Consider the following 23,783-nt stretch of genomic DNA (forward strand, 5'->3'; position numbering starts at 1 on the left):
ACAACATTACAAATTCAAAGCGTTCACGATATGTCATGAAATAAGTGTAATAAATACAGAGAGATGTGACTTAATAATACAATAAGTAATAAAATAATAAACAAAACAAGAAAAGAAATAAAATAAAGCAAAAACAATAAAAGTAGATGGAAACACACAGGGTGAACTACCGATAGACCGTATCTTAAAAACTCATAAAACAACGTCCACCTAAATTCACTCTCATGTAAGTGGAATATATCAATATCAGAAGCGATTTCATTAAATATGGTTATTGCCCTCCCAATTGGCATCACTAAAGGCAGGTTTGTTCTGCACTTTTGGATAACAAACAACGGATGCCCTCGATTCCTAATTATCAGAGACACACAAGCCAACACTACCTAGAATGGCAGAGTTCACATTTACGCCACGTATAAGTCTGAACAAATATGTAGCTAAATAAAGATCCTTTCTAATAATAATATATGATGATTTATGATGGCTCCGTGGTCTGGTTGCACTGTCACTTGCGCGGTACTTGACGGTACACAGTTTTATGGATGATATGATAATGAGATTGATGAATGACGATGATTGGTGAGATGAATGATGATAGCCGGTATCACAGTTTACCAGGTATTCATAAGTATCCGACGCTCCCACTATTTCAAGCTGACGAACTACTTCTGAATCAGTCTGTATTATTCAGTCAATCACTAAGCAATGGAAAGCTATTAGAAACCCGCACGCGTCCGCTGTGTCGATCTAACTGAATGTATCTTGTATTTACGCTCGAATTATGATCGTAACTCCGCACTTGCCTGGTCTTGTGATAATTCCAAGGAATTTGAAGGTGGGTGGGGAAATAAGGAATAAATGCGAATAAAAATGGCTCAACCGAATATTATATTAAAAATACAAGATTTATGCGGTCATACAGCAAAGTTAAATTAGGAGTAGCCACTAAGAATGACTCATTCGAGAAAACAGACGACTTTACTTTAATTTGTAGGTGTTCGTACGAGCTCTGGCGTTTTATGCCGGCGCTCCATTGGCACGCAAGTCAGACGATTTAAGTCTTTGGACTTTTTTTCGCATGGAGCACCCCAAGTCGGCGGAATTTTTAATCCGCAGACCAGGCTCGTTGAATTTCAAACATGTTTGATATTTTACTCTCCGAGTTGCCAGACTTCGTCCGTCGATCACTACGTAAATTCGTTTTGACATAATATACGCAATCATTCGGAACGAAAAAAATCTGTAATTGTTTTAAATATTTTTATTGATTGATTTGTTAAGTTACACATTAGAAAATGAGAGATTTACGAATATTTTTTATTTGAATTTATAAAATTCGTAAAAGAAAACGTAAGCCTTGTGTAGTTTTTACTGTTATATTATTTTATGCAAGTCTACATATAAATAACACAAAATTATTGGATTATCGGAAGACATTACGACAATCGCAACTTTTCACTTTTGACAGCTCGACTTTTTTATTTGTTCGTTGATCAGTAGCAGAGCATAGACAAATTGGACGATTTATTGTCCTCAGACTTTTGGCTCGCCAATGGAGCGCTGGCATTATACTCACAGACCGAGAGCCATGTGATTTGTTGATGGCAACACTAGATGTTTTTTCAAACTCAAAAGTCGCATTCGACCAATATGCGTAGCTCCATTTGGCAACATGTGTTTTGTGAATAACGATGACGTCACATCGACGTATTCCATACGTTGCAGACGAGACGAGTTTTGATGTGCGAACCGGCTTAAGTGCCTCTATGCAAATAAGTTTTGCAACTCCAAAACACAACTCATGAAAAATATTTGAATCATAGACGGATCAATATATTAAGGAAAAACATTCACATGTATAAACTTTTTATTGTATCCGTAACCGGCATCTGGTAGTCTCATAACAAATAGGTAGTTAGTTTTCAATATTTAGACTAATATTTAGTGTTGTTATCAAAATTGGCTATTACATTTATAATCGGTTAACTATCAGGAGTAAACTGACCAAATTCCAAGAAGGCATGCCGCTTCTAGTATCATGCTATATTATTACTTTACTCGGTTAAATTGATAATAGCATATTTTGTTGAATTTATATCACAACTAGACTGTTTAAGTATTGTAAACTCATTATGATAATATTGTGCTGTGTTTATATTCAATAAACATTGTTCATTTCCAGACTTTGTAATGATTTCTGGATCCAGCTAACACAGGATCCTTATAATAATCAGACGAAAATTAGGGGATTTTATAGCGGGGCGTGGCCCATTGACTGGACGTCACAAGCGCTATGTAAACAGATTAAAATTTAACTTAAAATATAGAGGCGAGACTTCAAAACGAGATCCATAGATGGCGCGGCCCATTGACCGCAAGCACTATGTAGACGGCTTAGAATTTACCTATATGTTGACTCCGTAATTGATATTGCTTACAGATCTCTCACAGTCTTACGCCCGTCAGCTTAGCCTGATTAGCTCTGACCCTTTTAAACAAACAGGTCCTCTATTTTGACACTGAGCACTTTACACTATCGAGATTCATTTCTAGTGGTAAGTGTGGTTTCTAGTTGTCAAATGTGATACCTACCTGATCTGAACTAATCCTTTGGAAAGTACATCTGTTATTTGGTCGAGCGAGTCATCTTATCTTGTAATCTGATTTCGTGTACCGTTTAAAGTGTTCTCTGTTATTGTTGATTAATCTCTGTGTACTCTGAATAAATACTAAAACCGGAAGTGTTTCTATTTTATAACTAAAATATAGTAATACTGGCAACCAACGTGGGCCCAAAGTGTTCCTCCTGTTCTTCTTTTCTCTTTCTGTTTGTTTTATTTTAAATTCCAGAGTTTTTTTTTCAATATATTATATTATTATTAAAAATAAAGTAATCCAAGACAATAATATTATTGATTAATCAGTGTATCGAAAATAAGTCAGAAGTGGATTATATCAATAATTGTATACAAGGAAATAAGTATAATACTACTTAAAAATAATCTCCCAAATTTCACTTCAGTACCAGTGCTTCTAATGAAAATTTATAAGACTAATAACTTGTTTTCCTATTATTGTTATTAACTCACTCAATTTGGGGTGAAGGTAGGGGTTGCTTTTATCAAGAATACATTTTGTATAATTTTTAGATAATTAAAAATATCTTATGAATATTTATCGCGTTAATGAGCTTATTACAATAATGTAAGCTGTTGAAGAAATTATTTTAGGCTCACATAATTTCCAGTGGTTAGTGTATTATAATTGTTGTGATGTTTATTAAATTATGAATTAAATTAACATTTCGAAGAAAAGTGTATTAAAATAATAATTATATTATTACAACATTATTTTTTTTAAAAAGTCAGCTATAAATATCTTACGCAAGTTTTTGAACAAAAATACATGAGCGTGCATATGGGGCATATTATAATAACATCAACTGATAGGTGCATATGATAAAAATCTTCCAAAAAATACGTCCATATTTCACAAGATAATAAATAAATGCCCCAAAATTACACAAAAAAAAATGATAGGAAACGTAATGACATTGGTAATTTTATAATTGTTTACATGTCCGATTTGGCAGACAAAATTTTCAATCAATGAATAAAATCGTTGAAAGTCTTTTCGCTGTGACCCCGTTATCTGTATAATTATTTTTAAAGGCCAAGATCAACTATATTACATTGTTTCAATTTATCTGGTCATTTATGTCTTCCAGCGCGTCTATTCTATACACAAGACTGCTATTATATAGGCCGCTATCGGCAGCTATCTAGGTTAGTTTTTCGTTTTTGTATCGAAGTATTAGCACTTATTAGAACAATTACAATAAGTTAGCCATCTAAACAATCAAAACTGTCTATCTCGCTCTAAAATTTAACACAGCCAAGAGAGGTTCTCTTAAAACATAGCACTTATTACAACTAACTTATTGTAATAATTATTAGAGTAAGTGATGATACTCGTACTTCTATAAAAAAATGAAAAACTACCCTAGATAGCTGCCGATAGTGGCCTATAGCCATGGCCCCCACATCCTGAAGCGGGCCCCCAGGCTACGAAGTTTGGCGTCCTCTCTCCAACATATTGCTAAGGTTAAGGGCAATGTACCTTATGTTGAATCCCCAAACGGTATTCCACGGAACAGGATGCTGTGTAAAATAAAGGGTATTCCGCGTATTTTTAGTATTTTTAAATAAATCCATTTGAATTGTCAGAACTTGGCATCATATTATTATCATAAGGCACTGATTGCAACCACCTTTCAAGAAAGCAAAGTAACATGCAAGCCGTTGCCATATTAAAATGATAATATTAAAATGAATTATAAAATAAAATTCTATTCGTTAAATAGCGCCTCAGGGGACTTATTTTTACTATGTGGGGTGTTTTTATCTCACTTAATTAATCGACCCGCCAATCCACCCTCCCCCCTTTAGCCCGGACTCCGAGGCTACAGCCCTGTTAGACCATGGCAGTCTTGTATATATAATAGATGCGCTGGAAGACATAAATGACTAGTTATATCGTAGTAGAAAAATTGATATAGTGTAACATTGTTGATCTAGGTCTTTAAAATTAACTACACCGACAACGGGGTCATAGCAAAAAAGACTTTCGACGATTTTATTCATCGATTGAAAATGTTGTCTGCCAAAGGTTGGTAAGTATGACGTATTACTATGATTATTATTATTATGACTATTATGATTAAGTATGACGTATGACTTAACTTTTTGTATATTATACCACTTAAATTATCTGGACTATTTAACATACTGGAATAATATAATATACCTAGTCAAAACTATTAAATATACCTAATCTGATTTTATGGAAGACTTCAAACTTTAAAATGACCATAACTCCATTGCATATTTTTGAGACTCACAGAGTTTTTGTAGTTCTACTTATTTTGGCGCGAAAAACAGATCAGAGTGTATTTTTGGCATGTGACGAAGTTTCGCGCTGATGTAACACGTTTGGACTGTGATGGAAGTTGCGCGCGCCTATGCAACACATCATTTATTATTATGATTATATTCATTTTGGTCTCAGGAATACATGCGCATGCGCATAGTGTCATTTAGTTAGTCGTTCAATAGAATCAAGTAAAAAGCACGTGTTGTAAACGTAACCAATATTTTGTCATAATAGATAATATATATTTATAAACAAAGTTCTGGATACTAACATTCTACATTGTTAAGGCCATGCATTGGTTGAGGCACGGTCTAAAAAGATCGTTGCTAGGCGATGCGCGGATTGCGGGTCGCGGGTGCAAATGACGCCTGTCAAACGAAATATTATTTGTCATATAAATCCAACATACGTCCATTTTATGTTCTGTTTATTGTTTTATTAGTAACAATAATAATATATTCATTGACATGTTTTCTTTTTAAAGTAAATGGGTAACGTTTTTAGTCATCTTTACACGATTTTAGAATTAATTGACCCGTCGCCATCACGCAGCAAAGTGACGTGTTTCTGGCTCGACATTCTCTCACTGAATGGCAGCGAGTCCAAAGTCTCGTCGCGCCTACAGTTGAAAATTATTTGGCGTTTCACTGATGCGTCACCTTATTTATATTGGAGTGTATATTTATTTTTCAATGTAAAGATTGTGTATCAAAATTTGATGCTATATTATTTATATAAGTATTATTTATGAGTAAAACTATATATCAATAAAAATAAATTTTGTGAATGTTGAGTTGGTAAATAATTCAAAAAATATATTAAAATTTGATTTATTATTTATTCGTCATGGGCACTTCTGAATCGATTATAACCGCTGTATGGTAAAGATGAGTTTTAGTCCAATACAACAATTTAATTATAATTATCATGTACTGTATGAGACACAGATGAATTGCGTACACTTTCTTCAACCTAATCCACTGTAATATTCAGGTAACGGCTTATTTTGTTACACCAATGAAGTATAACTTCTAGCGCGAGTACACATACTGATTTTTAAGTAGTAAGCAATGGATAAATTTTATTATTGTCATCGTTATTATTTTCGACTGCTCTTACATAGAGCCTATTGCATCGTTTTATCTAGCTCGGCATCGCTCTATTTTCTGTTAAAACTGTCGATCTTCACACTCATGTATTATGTTTATAATGAGTATATTAAATTTGAGAGCCAACCACCAGCGAGAGAGAAGGGGTCTAGGACGATTTGGCGCCGGGACAACTGGACGCCACGCAATTCAAAATTAAATAGACGTTATGTACTTATAGGTACTTATATACTTATAATATTATTATTTGTATTTAAATTATTATATTATGATTTAATAGTTGGTGAGAATTTAAATATGCACACTTAAATAATGGTTTAATCGTGCATAATATGTTTAAGTTCCAACGAAAAAAGAGTTTTTTATTTTTATATAAAGCCTTAGGCATGGTTATTTTTAATCCGCAATAAAAAACAGTATGTTAAGAGTAAAATTAATTAAAACTACTAAGTAGAAGATAGAAACTGATTAAAATTCATCGTCTACGTTCTGTTGTCCAATTGTCCTGGCGTCCAGTTGTCCCATTCCTAAGTGAAGTAATATTTAATTTTACAGTGGCGGCACACATTTCGAGAATCACTGCACTACAGAGCATAAGATCGTGGCATTAAATTAGCGCACTATTCATTTGCATTCGTTTAATGCTCGCGGATGTATTCATCCAAAAGTTAATTGCTGGCATTTTACGATGACGACATAAATCACGGGCCATTTGGAAAGCCAACCGTTTAGCAGCTTAGCTGCGTACCGACCAAAGCCGTTTGTCTAAATTTCTTCCGGCTGGCAGAATGCACCAGCGGAATATCCTTTTGGGCTGAAATAATTTGGCCCAAGGCCAACTGGGCCAGCTTTACGAATCGCCCGCGACGGACGGTGCCAATCGTACGCAGTTATATTCACATTCAAAGGAATCGCATTATCTAGTGGACACAGTAAATGCGTTAGTGATACAAAACCTCAAATTGAAAATGAATACATTGGTAACAAAAGATTAGAAAACTTCCAGACATCAAAGTGGAAAATAAACTACACCGGATCCTCTTTTTGCACGGTTTCAAAAAAGTACCAATTATTTTTTATTTACACTGATATTTATCAAAAAATTGAGTTGCAATGGACCGCATTCCACTGGAATCTATATTATGTTGTCACCGGATGCCGCCCAGACATACATACGTACTAACATGGCGCCACTAGTCAGTCAATTTGGGTTCGATACGAGAGACGCTCCGCGTGCTTGGACGTCAGCGTCATTAAGGCTATACCTCAGTTGAGGCACGGTATAAAAAGATCGTGGCTAGGCGATGCGCGGATTGTGGGTCGCGGGTGAAAATGACGTATGCCAAATGAAATATAATTTGTCATATAAATCCAACATGCGTCCATTTAATGTTCTGTTTATTGTTCTATGAGTAACAATAATAATATATTCATTGACATGTTTTCTTTTTCTGGTAAATGGGTAACGTTTTTAGTCATCTTTACACGATTTAAAAATTAATACCTCCGTCGCCATCACGAAACAAATTGACGTGTTCCCAGCTCAACGTTCTCTCTCCGAATGCCAGCGAGTCCAAAATTTCGTCTCGCCTATAGTTGAAAATTATTTTCCGTTTCACTGATGTATCGTCTTAAATATTTCCAGCGATGATAATGATTTTTCACCCGCAAAAAAACAGCAGTAAACGGGCACATTTATTGTCAAGTAGAGACACTGAATGAATATATTTCTCTATGCTAAATTTAATTAAAATCAAAAACTATGTTTTTAATGTATAAATAATAAATAAATTCGATTTATTTTAGAATTTTTCGAGTTGATTTTAAGTAATGGAACCTATCTACTATTTTTGTATGGGCACCTTATCTTTTTTTACACTGTTTTGTTTTGCACGGTAATCTTTGGTACGTATTATACGTATAATACCCCGTGCCAAAAGAGCATCGGTTGTAATTGCTGTTGAATGATGAATAAACTTATCTCAAGGTAAAAATTGAATAAAAATACATACAAATTCGAGTCACTTCCTTCCAATTAAAACATTTGCACTGTAGCTTGATTGGGCGTTGGCCGTCTAAAGAAGAGGACAATGAACAAACTAGATGGGCGAATCAAATCAAGATTGACACACAAGTCCAGTTAGATACAGAAAGGGCAATAGCAGTGTCGCGGATATATTCAAAAAATCTAGTTTGAGATAATTGCAAAAAATCACCAAATCACTGTTTTTTATAATTAGAAGAAAAGTATCGAACCCCCTTGAATATTAATGAGTAAGTGACTCGATTTAATTACAATTTTATATAATACTCTTAAGGCTGTAGAGCCGCAGCGCACTATGAGAAATCGAGATCCCTGATTGGTTAGAAAAGCCTTGATGATAGAACTCACATTATTCATTAAGTGAGTTATGACACCAACAGTCAACTTTGTCAATGATTTTCACATGGTTAAAAGTGACTTTTGATTGCCAACTATTTTCTTATATATATTAATGTCTTTAGAATCACTTGGTAAGTACCTATATTTAACTCAGAAATGACAAAATTGAAAAATGTGATATATGGCGCCACATTTAATCCAATTTTACAACGTTTTTCTTAGCTCATATTCTTATTTGTACGGTGGTTTTTTATCCAGTACAAACCGACGTTTAACTAACTTTCTGACTACCTAGACATTTGAAACTTTTAGAATATCTTATCAGAACACGATGCCAATGCATTCTTTTATTACTTTTAGCCATCTTTAAGTAGAATTAATTTCATTTTCTGTTAATTCTGTTTTGTATGAAAAGTTATTTCGGAAGAAATCCGTAATCCAATCCACTATTATTGGTTAATAGGGGTCTGGGGTCCTAGCAACTAAATTATTAATATATTCGTGCGATACTATAGAAATCAAAATTACATTTCAGTATTTTATATTTGTTTGTTTGTGCGTTTTTTATTTACTTCATATCAAGTACAAGTTTGAGCATATTGAGCATAATAATTCAACAGAAAATTTAAAAACGTTGTATATAAAAAGTTCTTTTTCTCTTGCAATTATTTTTTATATAGATTAATGTCTTAAGAATCATTTGGTATATTTAACTCAAAAATGATAAAATTGCAAAATGTGATTTATAACTCTAGGTACCTCATTTAATCGATTTTTTTATCTTAAAAACCAATGCAATGTGTGTAGTACAGTATTTATAATACAATTATACAAAGCAGTTATCTATACTATATTTAAATCATGTTTAAAGCATAAATACGTAATATGTAAGTGGTAATGTGAAAACTACCGTAAACTCAGTTTTCAATTATATGTCATACTCATTTAATCAATACCAATTCAATTAATTTAAATAACTGTGGGGTTATAAATGTCTTATGATATTGATATTTTGAAATATTATATAGTTTTTACTGAGATGTCGATTCCCATAGTGTACCAAATCAATTTCCTGACTAAATTTTGCGCTCTGCGAATCGCGAAATAACATTTAATAGTGCTCAACTGGATATATTATAAGATTTGGCCATTGGTAAATTTGCACTCGAGTCACGTTTTAGTACTAAAATTGCACATGGAATGGGACTTGAGTCACTTTAGAGTCAGTACTTAGCTATTTTTGGCTGCATACTAAGTAGTCTCCTACTTACTTTATTCATGTCATATGAGAACTTTAAAGAAACTATAATATTAAGTGCATATACACTAGACAGCGTGGATTTAAAAAACTTTTCAGTATTTACAGTGAATATAATATCTACTTAGATGTAGTGGGTAACTATTGCATTTCTCCATCAAATTCAAGAAACATCCATATAATGCGACGTGTCACGTGATATAATAGGTGGAAATTGTAAGGCGCTTATCAGGCATGCCCAACGCATACGTAAAGGAGACGCTTATTGCAATTATCTCTTAAAGTAGATCAGCAACATATTTAAATTGATTTATTACATAAATGAATTCTATGCAAGGTTGTTACATCAATTCAATATCACTTTTATTTAACGTAAACAAAATAAAGAAATTTCTTTCACATATTACGAAAATATATCCTGGGTTGCTACCAATACTTGGTAAGTCGATAATTTAGGTATTTAGAGGAAAATTCAAAGTCATCCAATATAATATAGAACATGCACATGAACCAAAAAGAAATTAGTATTATGCCTGATTTGAGAGGCCAAGTCAAACTTCAAATTGCAATTATGCCATAACATGATTTCGAGACTTACCAACTTTTGGCTTATTATAAACAAGTAAAGTCCAGTGACTTCAGACAAAAAGCCCATATTAAGTGGCGTGGCGTGGCGATGGGGCGTAAATTATGCGAGCGGCTTGATCACTCAAAGAAAATATAATAAAATATTATATTGTAGACCCTAAGTAACAAAGAGGTGAAAGAGACTCACATCCGGCTCTGTTTATTACCGTTAGAACATTAATTCATGACTTCGCTATAATATATACAGTGTCTTTTTATGTGCACTGAGCAGTAGCACGTATGCCCCTAGTATATTCCACACCTTGACACGTCACTTTCTGTGGGATTTTTACCTTACATTTACAGTATAGCCGGAGGTTATTGTTAAATATTTCATTCAGATCTCTAAATGAATGCAATTTATCTCGTCTTTGATCTCCAGAAATTTTCAAGAAGAAGAAATTACCTTGTATTAAATTTAAATATTAGATACTCATAGTGCGTTGAAACGGAGCACATGTCAGGGGGCTTTAATAAAACGAGTTTTAATTATGAAGAACTTGTTGCGAATAACGGTATTTATTTTTGTTGTTAAAGGACAGAAACAGACAGCGGAAATACAAAGTTATTAAAAATAATAACAAGATAAAAAGAACTTTTTACATACAATGTTTTTAAATTTTCTGTTTAATTATTATGCTCAATATGCTCAAATTTATTTGATATGAAGTAAATAAAAAACAAACAAACAATAATATAGAATACTGAAATGTCATTTTGATTTCCATAGTAACGCACGTATATATTAATAATTTAGTTGCTAGGACCACCCAAAACAGAATTAACTGAAAATAAATTCAATTCTGCTTAAAGATGGCCAAAAGTATTAAAATAATGCATTGACATCGTGTTCTGATATATTCTAAAAGTTTCAAATGTCTGGCTAGTCAGGAAGTTAGTTAAAAATCGATTGCAAGATTTTTACTGGACAAACAACGACCGGACAAACAAGAATACGAGCTTATAAAAACGTTGTAATGAAAACTCTTGAAGTATTGGCTGCCTGAAGATAACAGACTGAGCAAGGTCATTTTATAGTCTGGCCGCGGCAATAAATTGAAATTTACAATAGTGCTAGCGATTGCCTAATTTCGTTCATATTATTTAAAGCATTATTTTTTATAATATTCTACAATCAACTAGCACTAACTTCAATTTTTTTTTTTTGCGGCGGCCTGATTATTTTTTTTTCGGCCATGCCCGATCCTAATAAGATCATATTATGGGCCTCCACAGAGTGGTTTGTATTACAGATTTTGTTTTTACGAGAAATAGTTTTCAGCCACTTGCTCAAATTATAAGGACTATAAATACTCTGACTCATACACAAATTGAAAAATAATATGTATACTTGCCAGACCCAGGATTCGAACCTAGAAACCACGACGCTATAGGCCGACGCGTAATCCACGCTGCTATCGTGGGTGTGTAATGAGTATAGTGGGCCTTTAGAACTGAAAGCGTGTGGGCCTTAAGAACAGCGAGTAACGATGTGTCAAAATCTCCCCGTCCCGCTAATGGAGAAACCGTCGCGTTGTGAAACCTTCTCGGAAATCGGCCGGTAACACTCAATTGTTTCAATGATTAATTGCAAAACTATTTTTGACATAAAACATATAAAACTTTTGGCACTGTTCGGTTATCAGGAATACAGCGGAAAACACATTTTGAAAATACCCGATATATTGGATTATTTGTTAGTTTGGGTTAGTTTAGGTTATGTTAGGTTGGATTAGGTTAGATTAGATTAAGTTTGGTTAGGTTAACCTAACAAATAATCCAGTTTATCGGCCATTTTAAAAATGCGTTTTCCGCTGTATTCCTGATAACCGAACAGTACCAACTATTTTTATTTTATTTAAAACTAACTCCTGGTTATGACACCAATTTCGGCCTGATCCTGTAAGGAAGATCAATTTAGTTGACAACAATACTTTGTAGTTGATAACTGATAGTCCTACATGATATAATTCAGTATTTTTATTTGGAAAACATCCGTTTAACATAAAAAAAACAAGCGAATGAAATAATAATTGTATCAGTTTTCTTTATTAAATTGTCTTTTACTTTTGGCAATACACAAGAATTAGCTACTTTTGTGAATTTTTGGCACGATCTGCGAATGGTTCGATATTTGGGGGAAACTGGAGACAGATGTAGCAAACAAAAAAAGTATCTTGTATAATTTTTTTTTGTCAATATAAATTATTGTGGATATTATTGATGAAATAGAGATAATAATATTACATTACGAGTATAAACTATTGTAATATTTTCACAAGTCCGAAATATTATTAAATAAATGAAGGCGTCTCTACAAAAAGGGTCTATAAGCAAAAATACTACTAAAATTATTAATAATGATATATTATTAGGTTTTGACGATTTATACGCTTATCTAGTATTATTAGTGATAAGGTAGGGGTTTTTTTTACAAATATTTCAAATATTTCAACTATTCATAATTTGTTTGTTATATTTTGTATTGTGATCCTTGACTTAATAGGTAAGTAATAATGTTTTTACCTACTTTATTGTATTAATTATTTGTTATATTAGTTAGAGTTAACTGTATTCGTCGTCAGTGTGTATTTGCCTTGTGATGAGTGTACATAGTGCCTAAAGATGCCGAAAGACGAAACCCGGGTCGCAAAAAATGACTCATATTGAATAGTACAAAATTTAAATCCATTAGAATTTAAATTCAAATTCCATCGATTACTTTCGGTTGGTAATATTATTATTATAAATACTAAATTTGTAATTGACTTTTAAAATAAATAACAACAAATACATAGTAATATAAATAATATCATGTAAAACGTTCAATGTTACATTAACCGGTAAATACAGTATACTGAAATGTTTGTAGCAGAATTCTTGGGACACGTAATAAGTTGCAATAAACTAAAGCTTTAAATACGCCACAAAACATGTTCACATTACTCGTGGTCTCCTCTCTTGCTCTGGCAATATTCATATTTTCCTATTACATTCGTTTCGCAAAACACACTCGCCCGAAAGAAAAATAGGTCTTGATAAATTGCAGTACCTATTGCGACAACAATGATAAATGCCCCAGCTGTATGGTGTATAAACATTGCGATTTAAAAAATAAGTAAGCCTTGTATACATTATGGCGTTATTAATACAAGTAAAATTATTATTTGCATGTAAACTAAGGTAAGTTTTGGGTGGCGTAAATGTATCACTCATCCTCTTTTTCTTATTTTAGGGTTTGGAAACAATAATGGCAGTTTTCATTTTATAAAAACATTGGTAAGTCAATAAAAATGTTATACTTATTACTTTTTGAAGTAATATAAAAATATACCCATAATATATATTATGCGCCCTATTTTTTCAATCCTTATGCCAGCGCTCCATTGGCGAGCCAAAAGTTTGAGGACAATAAATCGTCCGATTTGTCTATGCTCTGCTAATGATCAACGAACTGTTACGTCCCAGACAACAGATAAAATTAAAAGAAACAAGTTATGTTCCTTATCTTAGAGTTGTACTTTGATGAAAGTTGATCAGATGTATAATGTTGTAATATTACTTCATTTACATCTGATTGGGACAATAAGAACAGATATTTATTTATAATATCGATCTCGTTGCAAAAGGGTAGGTAGTCAGGTAACTACCCTTGTTAGGAAGATTATGGGCAAACACTTTAACACTTCAAAGACTTTGTAGATATAAAACTTTTATTGAATATAATAATTATACAAACAAGTGCTTAGTAACTAATTACGATAGATAATGACCAAGAAACAGCGTTGTATGGAGTTTATATACCAACGGAAATCAATTAACCACAATTCATAATTTATTCAAATACATTTATTAAAATGTGAATTTTATCATGCGTGCATCCTGGCGTGCATCCTGTTTACTTGAGTATTTTTAATTGGTAGGCGATAAGGATGTGATTGCGGTTTTCCTTGAACATAAAGGTTGAGATAAGCATAATGCGTAACACCTCCCCTTTTAAACTGACACTATACATTTGGTAAATGATTTAGTGGCATTGGTCTTTTTAACCTTTTAATTATTTCATTTATTTTATTTTTCAATAACATATTTTTGGTTTCTAATTGCTTTTTATTCCGGTTACATTGTCTTAATTTTTTCTTATAATTATGAACATTAATACATTCTTTACATTGTATGATATCATCATTATGATTTAAGATAAAACTATCATCTTTATTTGTAATTGACATTTCATCTGAAGGGTTTACAATAGTGGATACATTTTCCTTTTTAAACAACATATATTTTATATAATTCAAATTATCTGTTTGGATATTTGCATATAGCATAGTTTGGTTTCTGATACATTTTCCTTTTTATTTTATTTTATTGACATTTTACAAGATTTCTTTATACGTTCTGATGTTGCACTAATTTTATTTATCTTTTTAATATTCATCGAATTCTTTTTAGTCACTTCGAAGGGTAGTAATTCAACTTTAAGACTATGAATCTTAACTACTTTATTTCCTGTATTAAGCAATGATATTAAACATTTATTATCTTTATCTACATTGGTTAACACATTAGATACTTTTATATTATTTCCTAAGTTCAAATCTAGGATTAAACCTTCTTTCACTTCAGGGTTAATAACATCTACCTTTAGAAAGGTTTCAGACCTTGGTTCTAGTTTATAAATAACTATATTTCTTTTCAAAGGTAATTGAATATTGTTCAATATATTCAATATATTTAATTCGTAATTAATCTTACAAAGTTTATTCGTGAAAAAGTCATTACCTAATATTCCATCGAAATCCAGATTTACATTTGCAATAACATGAAATGTATGATTAAAATTCTTATCTTTAAATCTAAAATTCAGGGGTAAAGTTCCTTCTGTTTCAGAGATGGAATCAGATTTTTCAATGCCTTTTATTTGTATTTTATCTACCTTTAAATTCGAATATATATCTTCATTAAGAGCAAACTTTTTTATGAGAGATATGGCGGCTCCTGTATCAATTAAAAATGTACAGTCCTTGACAAATTTCTTATAATATATTCTAAGGTTCACATAAGGTAAATTTTTGAGATGATCTTTATCGATTTTCACTTGATTCACAGAAATTGTAATTTGGTCAGAGTTTTGAGTGTTTCTATTTAAATTATGGATATCATGGAGAGTGGAACAAGTAAGATTTGAATTATCTACTTTCTCACATGAATCTAACATTTGTGCACGTTGTTCTATTCGTCTTCCGTCGCAATGCACCACGACGTTCCGTCTGTGTTTTTTGAAACTACATTGACATTTAGTTTCCTGTCTTTCAAATATTTCTCACGCTTGGAGGGGTCTTTCTTGAAACAATTTTCGATTAAATGACCTGTTTTTTTGCAATATGTGCATACCTTCTTCTCTTTATTAAACTGTGTATTATTCTTACGCATGTCGTTTTTAGGTGTAAAAGTGTAGACTTTACGTGTGTTATTTTTATTTTTGTAACAATTGGGGGCCAAGTGTCCCATTTTACCGCATAGTTGACAGTTGGTTTTGTTACGACCATACACTAATTGTCTCTTTTCTTCTGCTAAGCTCCTGATTGATTCTTCTTCTATCGCTAGCGACAGTGCTTCTGTTAGATTTTTAGGGCGAATGTTTCGCAGGCGTTCACTTATACCAGGGATCAATTCCATTACAAATTGTGAGAGAGCACTTGCATCTGCGGCTCCGAATCTACCTTTTAATTCGTCGTCATCTACCTCTGAGAGACTAATTGCTGTTTTATACTCTTTTGTACATATCTCTAGCCTACGCATATACGTCGCTACAGATTCATCTTTCTTTTGCTTGCATCTCTGTAGTTATATTTCTAACTGTCCTATCTGTCTTGCGTCTGCAAAATTTATTTTAAGATGAGCTTTTAACTCCGCAAAAGTTTTGAAATGTTTAATCGTACACGCTGTTCTAGCTACGTCAGAAATTCTTGTTACAATGTATTGTAATATACAATACTTTTGATCCTCTCTAGCTAGTCCCATAGCTATGTCACAATTTTGCAAAAATTCAGTAAGCTTCTCTCTAGTACCATCAAAAGGTGTGATAAATCTGGCTAAATCAGAGTAAGTTAATGGTTGTGGTTTCGTTTGAGAATTTATTTCAGAACTTGTCGGTAATTCTGTTTGAGAATTTGTTTCCGTCATCGTGTATGTGTCAATGTTACAGTTTACAAAAATAAAATGGTATATATAATAATAAATTAGAACAACTTACACTATGGACAATATCTATAATAATTAACAAATAAACACTTACATAAATGTGTAACTATTCTTCATTCCGTTTTGATATCTTTGATTTTCTTTCTTGTGTCTTGAAAAATTGCTGCTCCTTCTGGCTGCGTAGAGGTGTACCTTCTCTCGGCAGGGATGAAGCGCTTTGTGAGTTTGCAGATTGGTCCTTTGGATTCGGTTCTCGGGTCTTCCGGCGGCTGAACTCTCGAAGTTCTGCGGCGAAGGGATGACTTACGAGAAGACGTCTGATGATTTTTCCTATGAGATCCCACTAAATGACACCACTGTTACGTCCCAGACAACAGATAAAATTAAAAGAAACAAGTTATGTTCCTTATCTTAGAGTTGTACTTTGATGAAAGTTGATCAGATGTATAATGTTGTAATATTACTTCATTTACATCTGATTGGGACAATAAGAACAGATATTTATTTATAATATCGATCTCGTTGCAAAAGGGTAGGTCGTCAGGTAACTACCCTTGTTAGGAAGATTATGGGCAAACACTTTAACACTTCAAAGACTTTGTAGATATAAAACTTTTATTGAATATAATAATTATACAGACAAGTGCTTAGTAACTAATTACGATAGATAATGACCAAAAAACAGCGTTGTATGGAGTTTATATACCAACGGAAATCAATTAACCACAATTCATAATTTTTTCAAATATATTTATTAAAATGTGAATTTTATCATGCGTGCATCCTGGCGTGCATCCTGTTTACTTGAGTATTTTTAATTGGTAGGCGATAAGGATGTGATTGCGGTTTTCCTTGAACATGAAGTTTGAGATAAGCATAATGCGTAACAGAACGAATAAAAAGTCCAGCTGTCAAAAGTGAAAAGTTGCGATTATCGTAATGTCTTCCGATAATCCTATAATTTTGTGTTATTTATATGTAGACTTGCATAAATTAATAATATGGCAGTGAAAATACAAGTTTAACGTTTTATTTTATGAATTTTATAAATACAAATAAAAAATAATTGATAAATCTCTCATTTTCTAATATGTAAATTAACAAATTGATCAATTATTATTGATACAGATTTTATTTTCGGTCCAAATGATCGCGTATTAATGTCAAATCGAATTTGCATAGTGATCGACAGACGAAGTCTGGCAACTCGGAGAGTAAAATATCAAACATGTTTTAAATCCAACGAGCCTGGTCTGCGAATTAAAAGTCCGCAGATCTGGGGTGCTCCACACGAAAAAAAGTCCGAAGACTATAAATCATCTGCGTGCCAATGGAGCGCGCGCATAAGACTATGGACTAAGTAGGGTGCAGAAAGCACATGACCGGACAGCGTGTAGAGACACTAAATTAGTGGCATAGATTTAAGTGCAAAAGACGGGATCGATTCGTCAGAAAATTTATAAAAAGGCCTCCAAATAGTTCAAACTAGACATGAAGTTATTAGTATCAATCAATGGATGCATAGAAACGGAATAAATAGAATTCCACAATAATATTTTTAAATCTATATATCTTAATATGTACTTAGTTAATTGTACCTACTGTAAAGATCTCAGATTAATAATTTGTAATGTTCGCAGAATCGGTATTGATATAGTTTAATGCGGTGGTTTCCAAACTTTATGTTACTACGCCTTCCTTTAAAAATATCTAATCTTGGCACCTCCCCCCCTTTATTTTATTAAATAATACAGTCACCTTTTTAAATAGCCAAAAATGTACTAATACAAAAATGAAAAAAAAACTTAATTACAAAAATAAACAAGGTTTTACTACTTATATTATTTTCATTTTTAAATTACTTTATGTTTCATGAGATGGATGTGCTTGTTTATTAGCACAAAGTGCTCTTTTTCTACTAAACGGGATCGATACTTGGATTTCATTGCAGCTATTGCAGAAAATCTCGTTTCGCATAAATATGATGTTACAAATCAATGGTAGCAGTACTTTACTTACAACTTGCATTACTTTTCTTGACAAAGTATTATATTATTCTTCACTTCGATTCAATCAAAATTGAACTAGGATCTTTGGCGGGCCCACCTACCTATCGCTGAGGTTAAGGGCAGTGTGGTGCTCTGAAGTAGTGTTTCGTAAATTATACACGGGAGTTATCATTTAAGTATAGCAATCATCATATAGGTATCACATCAAATAATTGCAAAGCATAACCACATATTTAAAATATTTAATAGTTTTGAAACAAAGTAGCGCAGCAAGCAAATTTTTTAACTATTAGAGTAAATTTGTGATGTGTATTATGCCCAGGTCCCCAAGCTTTTTATAAATATGCATTTGCAAAGTGCAAACCTGTGGCTATATTTGTGTTAAACTTTTCCGCGCCTTCCTTTGCAACACTCCGCGCCCCAGTTTGGAAATCGCTGGTTTAATGTATATATTACTGTGGAGTTCCAAAAATGCGTAAGTTCACTGCTTCATTTTAAAGTATATTCATTAATGAATAATATATGAATTAATTTAAAACTATAATACAACTTATTTTTTAATGCTACAATTTGGAGATATCATTACGCCTAAGAGATCCGGGCTAAGATACATCATTTATATAAACAAAATAAATATTGAATGAAAACTAATCGAAAGTTGTAGGTATTTACGTAAAGTATTTCCGAACATCCGTTTCCGAATAATTCAAAAATATGTTCTGATGTTCTTTTGTTTTCCAATGCTAACTAGGCTTAATACCGACTAGGAATCAGGTTAAGTAACAATAACAAGCACACAACAGATTAATAAAAACAATTCTGATAGGCTACACCCCAATACACTAAATTTTGACGCAGGGTTTCGAATGTCTGAGTGTCAATGCGTCAATGTGAGTGCAATAGTATGTGTTGCAACCTTCAAATACACCAATATTGAATTAGCGTCATTGCTTAAACCGAGAGCAGTTGTCAGAACGAAGGACAAGTTTAGAATGACGTATTCTTGACACGTTTTTATGTTTATCCAATATTCTTCCACACTCGAGATCGGTTGCCCGTTACTCCACACCGGTTAAGTATTTCAGTTTCCATTAATTCTGTGTTCCCTGGTCACATGAATTGAGGTAACACATCGGACGCATAGTTATTAGTAAAATTATGTGTGATTAATATTTGTTTTACAGACTGCTTAAGTATTGGTTAAGTATATAAGTATACTGTGTCCGGAAACTTAGACGAAATGTTGTATTGGAAATATATGGCCGTATATTAAAGACTGTCTAACCTCTTTGGGTCGTATAGTACTGACATAAAATTCATGTCTAAATAAAACACGGTTCTTGACGGTTTACATTTTACAGGAAGCCAGCAGCAAAAAAATTTTGAAAATAGCCGATAGGCTAGGTTTGCTGCTGGCTTAGTACATCTACTGTATGTCTACTGGATTATTTGTAAGGTTAGGTTAGGTTAGGTTAGGTTAGGTTTTCATTCTTGAATTCATGAATTTTGCCAAAATCAGCTATGAAAATTAAATTAATGTTCATATTGAATCTAATAAAATTGGAGACCGTATAGTATACGGTTATCTCTTTTCGATAAGCAAACTCACGGCGACTGTGCCACGGTGAAATGTTTTACGTACAATTTACATGTAACCATAGTATTTTTATAATATCATATCATATAATATCAAATTAAAATCTTGCTAAAAATTGTGTCATGTCGTCGGTATGTTAAAAATTAATAAATATTTTAATTGTCAATTCAACAACTATACCAACGGCCATATCCCATGCGCCATTTTGTTTGTCTAAATTTTCTGCGTTAGTGGGATGTCATGGATAGATTAATTGTTTGCCGGATGGATAATATAAATCAGAAAGATGTCACCTTTTGTTTCTCAGATTTATTTACTTTCTTAAAATTCAAATTGAAAAAGAGAAGAAAAAAATAGGACAGGTTTATACAAATAATACACCATTAATCTTGTTAGTTTAAATTTGGTAAAATATTATAACTAAGATAACATTTTCTATATTATTATCGTCACTAAAAATCGACTTTAAAAAAATATTATCAGGTATGTATAATGTATTACAAAAGTCTCATGAATATACATATTATTATTATTAACTATTAGGAAAAATTTTAGACCAAGTTGGGTTTAATTTAACATATTAATAATATCTTACCAATACGCTACCGATTCAAATATTACCTTCTATTCGAACTCCGCCAACATAATATTTGACTACCATAATAATTGTGTTTTTCTATCGAGGTAATAATTAGTTTGGTTCGATTCATAGATGGCGTTAAGATTGCTCCAAATTTTACGTATTATTATTATATCTCTCTCTTCATGGCCTTACACTCATGGCTGAGGATCGTGACTACATTTAAATTTCGCCATCCTTTGAGCTACCAAGACTTTCCATCCTTCTCGATCTTCCGTTTCTCTCAGGGCAGAATGGATGGTGCCCCCTCTTTTGGATGGTGCCAGCTCTTTCACTTGGTCGCTCCATCGCGCAGACGCTCTTCCTCTGCTCCGCCTTCCCTGGAGGCTACCCAAAACTACCAGTCTCTCCAGGTTGTCCGGTCCGCGCCTGACAATATGTCCAAAAAACTGCAGAATTCTTCTCAGTCATATTGTTGAGAGCCGTTCCTTTATCTTCAGTCTCTGGATGATTGACTGGTTCATCCTGTGCTCCGTCCAAGAAATGCAAAGTATTAGGCGCCAACACCACATCTCAAAGATATCAATTGCCTTCCGTTCTCTTGCCTTCAGGGTCCACGACTCGACTCCGTATAGAAATATCGAGAACACTAATGTTTGCACAAGCATCATTTTTGTGGCAATCAAAATTCCCCGATCCTTCCATATAGTGTTAAGGCGTGTCATTGCATTTTTTGCAATCTGTGTGCGCCTTCTTATTTTTGCTTCGCATCCGCCCTTTCCACTGATGGTTGATCCAAGATATACAAACTCGTCGACTGTTTCGAGGTTTTGGAGTGTATTTGGTGTTGGTATATAACCATATAACTATATGTATTTAATAATGTATAAGTATGTCAAATATTTTACTCACGTATGCCTATAAAGCATGTAAATATTCTGAATATAAGAGAAATAAAAAAACCTTAACTTGCAAAACGTGGCATGTTAGGCATAAGGTAAAAATACCATACAATAAACCAATGGGAACGATGCAAACAAGGCTACGTGATATGACAGAGATTACAAAGACCAGCTTAGCTGATGAAAATGGTAATAGTGCAAATAACATAATGTATTTTGAAAAACCTCAGGAAAAGGATACGTATTAGAAAAACAGTTGGATCGAGTGGGACTCAAACGCACATCTTTTAGTTTCCGGGTTTTTCTTTCTCCTCTAAGCTATCGATACATTTGTGATTCGAACGAATTATTTTACGTATTCACGTTCACGTTAACTTTTTTTCTAGATTTTTTTCTAATATTTTTGACTAAAATGGCATTTCGTTAATAAGCATGTTTTCTATGCTCACACAAAATTTCAAATTCCTAATCATCCTTCACACAAAACAGCCAACTGCAGGTGCCAAATTTCCAATATTGTAAATGGAACTACTCCGCTCTTTATATAAAATTTCATGAAATATTAAAGGTCAGCTAAAATAATATATTAATTCATAGTGCAGCTTACTTGTTAAAAAAAATTCTATGTGTATTTTTGGAATTGTTATGTAGTTAAATAATTAAGTTTTTTCTCCTTCCTGAACAATTTAAAAAAAAAAACAAAACACGTTTAACAAACGACATTTGGTCCTCACAGAATAACGTTTAATGTTTAACGCGTGCGTGTTACCTGTGTTCCTGTATAGCTTTGAGACATGGCATCTTACTAAGCTTCAAGAATCTCGGCTTTTGAGTTTTGAGAATCGATGTCTCCGCCGAATCTAAGGGGTACATTGATACGACCGCGTTACAAATACCCGAGCAGACACAACAGCCTTCGGCGATTGAAGTTATCACGAAGAGACGATTTACGTGGCTGGGACACGTATTCCGGATGCCGTCATAGAGTGCGGCACTTCGTAACCTTGTGGCACAGCCTCAAGAGTTCCGTCGCCGTGGCCGGCCCTCCCTCACCCTGCAGCGATGCTACAAAAGCGACCTACGTGCTGCAGGTCTGACATGGCGGGAGGCGCAGAAGTTGGCGATGGACCGAGGGAAGTGGCACCAACTTGTGCTTGCCCTATGCCCCAATGTTGGGACGTGACAGGGTGGAAGAAGAAGAAGAAGAACAATTTGCCCAAATGGAGTTAGCCAGTTTGCAGATTAAGCTGGAAATATTTTACTGAAGAGCGCATGGAGTAGTCTCGCACCCATAACTAATGGTGCCCGATGAGTCTGATACAAGGAAACAGTTCTTAAAAAGTTTTTAAATTTGGAATATCTTCATCAACTTTAATGCAGGCATACATTTTTTTTCCAAATATCAAATGGCAAATGATTCTTGACCGCTTTGATTGTAAACTACCATACAATTGTGGTTTCGCTGCCAGGCTCTATGAGCTTGGTCTTGCTACCCGTTCAACACGTTCATGTGTTGGGGAAATACAGCATGCAATGTTGGGACAATCGGATTATCCCACCTGGTCACCACTAATTGCATTTAAAAATATGCGGCATCATACTGACAACTTATGTTATTAACATATTATCAACACAACTACCACAAGAGTACCCTAAAATAAAATGAGATTAAAAATATTTTATTCTCATCAAATCTGACTGATGACAATGTATGTCGCAGCGAAGAACTTGGGACCGAGAAAACTAGGCGACGTTTGCGTTAGGCAGAAGTTAAACCCTGACTATAATTAAATCTATTTGATATCAATGATATACGTCTATATGTTTCCGATACAATAGCCCAAGTGTGATAACTGCATAGTTACGTAAAATTTACATAACCCCTGGCAAGATGCATGAAGACTGGCGAGCGATAGGGATGCTTGGAGGGTGTGGTGTCCATATGCCCTAATTAAGGAGAAGACATGCTTAAAGAAAAATAATTACAAGATCAAAAGATTTTTTTATATAATATATATTTTGAATCATATTATATACTTGACTTGAATTATACTTGATAGAAATACTGAAAAATGAAATATCATTTCATATTGATTTCCATAGTAACGCACGTATATATTATTTAATAATTTTGTTTCTAGGACCCCCTAGCAACCAATAATGGTATCGAAATAACTTT

Source organism: Rhyacophila brunnea, unplaced genomic scaffold (assembly GCF_057557595.1).
Source record: "Rhyacophila brunnea isolate RB1 unplaced genomic scaffold, BYU_Rbru_1.0 scaffold_19, whole genome shotgun sequence".
NCBI classification, from domain to species: domain Eukaryota; kingdom Metazoa; phylum Arthropoda; class Insecta; order Trichoptera; family Rhyacophilidae; genus Rhyacophila; species Rhyacophila brunnea.